The following is a 4,629-nucleotide window of genomic DNA, read 5'->3' on the forward strand; positions in this document are numbered from 1 at the left end:
ATTTGTACAAGTTATATTGTGCTTGTAAAGAATGACGTAGCTTGTTATGGGTGCTGGATTGGAACGATCTATGATATATAGGTACACATGTGTACATATATACATGTATGTACTTGATAAAAATGTAGACTTGTATGATTGCCATTTCCTTTTGTATACAGTTTAAAAAAGTATATGTGCTACAGTATACATTTTTTCCTAAAAAAGATATAGTATAGCTGTTAGGTTTTTTTTTCTTCCTTTTCTGAAAAATATTTTTTTTTGTTTTTTGTATTATTTCAACTTTTCTATCAGTGTTCATTTATTCATTTTCTTTCCTCTAAAAAAAAACAATCAGGGATGAATATTATTGGAGTGCCTGGGCTCAAATCCTGACTGCACTCAGTTCCAGCTTCCTGCTGCTGCGCACCTCGGGAAGCAGGAGTTGGCTCCCTGCCCACCCGCACGGGAGACCTGATGTGAATTTCTGGCTCCCAGCTTTGACTTGGCCCAGCTTCAGCCAGTGTGGGCATTTGAGTAGTGAACCAGTGGATGGGACTCTCTCTCTTTCCCTCTCAAATATATAAAATAAATAAGTAAATAATTTTTAAAATTAGGGGCTAACTAGACAGTGGATCATGGACCAACTGCTTCATTATATTTTAATATAGTTTATAAAATCCTACTAAATGCAGATCTTTTCCTAATGTTCACTTCTTAGTTTTTCTCGTCCCCTTTGAGTACCCAGGAAGTATGTAATGTGGGCGGAGGAGTGGCAAAGTAGGTTTTAAGGCAGCAAACATTCCCTTGAAAGCTTGTTAGTTAGACAGGAAAAGGACGTCTACCAATTGTGAGTTGGAGGACAAAGAATCCCATCTTGCTAAAGTGTGTCTGAAGGTGTGCCTTTATGCTCCGTTTGTTTGCTTTGAAAGGAGCCCTGGCTTGAACTGTATTTGCTTTTCAGACCCAAGGCTGGAGGTAGCCGTGGAATTCTTCAAAATCTGATTGCTAATCAGGAAAGCTGTTTGCTAAGACAGGCCTGCCTGTTTGGACTTGAAGTAATGGCTGATGCACAGATAAAGCCTCTGTGACTTTTAAGTATCTTTTGATTTCTGTATTTAGATTTTGCTTTTCTCTTAATTAAAACACCTAGACAAAGGTCACAGGTCAAAGGAGATGACCCCTCTTAAACTCTTCCAATAGCAATAACTACTTAACTCTAACTTGTCATGGGTTGGGCTGGATGCTGTTGAATTCATTTTCCTGTGGTGTGAATTACTTCCCTTGGAATTGGTTGAATGCAGACATTTAATAATAGATATGAAGAGGAAGTTTTTTACTTTCGATTATAGGCACTGGTGATCTGGAGAATAAACCCACTGTGACATCCCTTATCCATATTTCAATATGTAATACTTGATGTTTCATCTAAAAAATCAATCATTGGGCAGGCAAGATGGTGGCTGAGTAAGGTGCTTCGGTAGTCTGCCCACAGAGATCCCAGTTTGAACAGCTGTTCACATATCAGGTCACCTTCACGAGGGCCTTGGAAGGCAGGTGAGGTCCTGCAATGCCTGGGCTTAGCACAACAATAAACAGACACACACTAAAGCAGGTTGAAAGGAGAGAACTGCTATTTCACTCCTCCTCCAGCTCTAAGTAGAGCAGCATGGAGAGAGACGCCTCCTGCTTAGGGGAAAGAGAGAGAATAGACAAGACCTTAGACTTGAATCCCAGCGCCAGACCTCCTATGCTGAAATCCAGACAAGGCTTCTGCCTCCAGACTGAGTCTTTGGCTGAGGGTCCGCCTTCATTAGCCCTCTTGCCACCTCCAGCAGTCAGTGGAGCAAGAATCCAGCCTCCGGGGAGCAGAATGGGAGTGTGAACTTAACAACCTTTGCCTTGAAGATCAGAGTTGGGCCTGCTGCAGTGAGACCCAGCATCAGGCTTCTATCCACAGACCAGTGCTCGTAGACAATGCCTCTGAATGTGCACCACATCAGATGGAGACCTGAGCCCTGATGGGACAGACTTGCTTCCACCTGTGTCACCACCAGCCTGGTGCAGGCCAAGGACAGAGCCCTGAAACTGTGCAGGACCTGGTGTTCAGGTGTGACTGAGCTTTGTGTCAGTCTCCACCACACCTGCCCCAGCTTCAGCAGGCGACAGAGCAAGATTCCTGCCACTGGGAGTGGGGCACCAATGTGAGCAGAACTGTTTCTTAAAAATGATAAAATTACCACTGGACAGATACTAACAGCCAGTGTCCCCAGATTGGTGTGTGTGGACAGAGTTCCTGGACCTGCCCTGGTTACACATAGAAGAAATCAGTTGGCCCAGTCAGTTGAACTTCTCTCTTAGTATCACTTTGGTTGGATTAGATAAGAAGCAGCCCAAAGCAAATAGGCGTTGGCCCTGTTCCTTGCTGTGCTGGTTTTGTGGGTGCTGTGGGCTCTGGGTGGGATTTAGCATGGCAGTGTCGGTGACCACAGGACTGCTCACTCCATTCTTCCTCCAACTCCAGGCATAATAACATGGAGAGAGTAATTATCTACTTGTGGGAAGAAAAGATTGGTGGATACCAAGACGGGGCATAGAAAGCAGAGGCAGGCACCGTGGGAAATGACTTGCCCTGCTAGACCTGGAGGTAGCACTACTGCAACCCCAACCATGATGCTGCCAATATGGATGCCTGAGTGAGATGTCCTGAACTCTGGGCCGGTATTCCCACGACCTCAGCCACAGTGGACTGAGGGCTGGCATACCTATGACATTAGGCCATGTTCCAGGCTGCTACTAAGACCAACAAACCCCTGCTGGGTCTGAGAGGAATGTCCTGAGACCCCACTGCCATGACAGCGGTGGAAGAAGATACAGGGAGGGGCCAGCACTATGGTGTAGCAGGTAAAGCCACCTCCTGCAGTGCCAGCAGGTTCGAGTCCCAGCTGCTCCACTTCTGATCCAGCTCTCTGCTATGACCTGGGTTTGCAATAGAAGATGGCCCAAGTCCCTGGGCCCCTGCACCCACATGGGAGACCTGGAAGAAGCTCCTGGCTTCAGATTGGCCCAGCTCTGGCTGTTGCGGCTATTTGGGGAGTGAATCAACGGATGGAAGACCTCTCTCTCTCTGATTTTCTGTCTCTCTCTCTGCCTCTGCTTCTCTGTAACTCTGCCTTTCAAATATTAAATAAATAAATCTTAAAAAAAAAAAAAGAGGATGATACAGGGAGACTAGACTACAGCATCCTATTGGAAATAAAGCCAGAAGAGTCCAGCAAACTTGGAGACATGTTCCTGGGAACTGTCCTTTTCCCATGAAAGCTATGCAGTAAACATGATAGAAACAACATTTGTCAGATGTGCAGACACCGGTGTAGGGACCCAGAGAGAATCAAAGAGCAAGGCAATGTCATGCCCTCTAAGGAACACAGCGGAGCTATAGTAACAGACTCCAAAGGAGAGAGATTGAAGAATTCCTGACAGAGAATTCCAAAGGGTGATAATAAGGATGCTCAGAGGTACAGGAGAATACAGACAGTTGAATGAAAGCAAACACTGCATGATATGAAGGAGAAATTCAGTGAAAAGGTAGAGATCTTGAAGAAGAACCAAACAGAAATCTTTCAAATAAAAAATGCAGTTTGATATAGTCAGCAAGAGAGGAGAAATAGAAGAAAGAATATCTCAACTTGAAGACCTGTCCTTTGAAATATCCCAGTCAATGGAAGGAAGGGAGGGAGGGAGGGAAGGAAGGGAGGGAAGGGGGGAAGAGAGGGGAGGGGGGAGGGAAGAAGAGGACAGTGTCTGAGACCTTTGGACACCATTAAATGAACAAGTATTCTAATTGTGGGGATTTCTGGGGTTAAAGCGAGGAATAGAGACTGGGAAGATGGCACAGTAGCGGAGAACTTGCCCAATCTGGAGAAAGGTGCAGGTGTCCAAGTATAGGAGGATTAACAGCAGATGTCTCAACAAAAACTTTACAGGCAGGAAGGCCTAGCATGGTATGTTCCAAGAAAGAAAATAGCTGTCAGTCAAGAGTACTGCATCCAGCGAATTATCTGTCATGAATGAAGTAGAATTAAAGACTTTCCAAAACAAGCAAGAACTGCAGGAATTCACCACTGTCAGATCAACTGAACAAAGGATGCTTAGGTTTGGGGGTCCTTGTATGGATGCAGAAGAAGGATAACAGCTGTCTGGGGGCTGGCACTGTGCTACACTGGGTTAAGCAACCACTTGGGATGCTGGCATCATATTGGTATACTGGTTCAAGTCCTGGCTGCTCTGCTTCTGACCCCGCTTCCTGCTATGCACCTGGGGAAGCAGCAGAAGACAGACCAAGTGCTTTGGCCCCTGCTGCCAGCCATATGGGAAACCAGGATGGATCTCCTGGCCTCAGTTGTTGTGGCCATTTGGGGAGTGAACCAGTGGACAGAGAATCTCCCTCTGTCTCTCTGCCTACTCCTCTCTAGCTCTTTCAAATAATTAAATAAACAGGCAATGCCAGGATCCTATATAAACTCAGATTTGTGTCTTGGCTGCTCTACTTCTGACTCAGCTCTCTGGTAATGGCCTGGGAAAGCAGCAGACCATGGCCCAAGTGCTTGGGCCCCTGCCACACACATGGAAGACCCAGAAGAATATCTC

The sequence above is a fragment of the Lepus europaeus genome, chromosome 16, assembly GCF_033115175.1.
Source record: "Lepus europaeus isolate LE1 chromosome 16, mLepTim1.pri, whole genome shotgun sequence".
NCBI classification, from domain to species: Eukaryota; Metazoa; Chordata; class Mammalia; order Lagomorpha; family Leporidae; genus Lepus; species Lepus europaeus.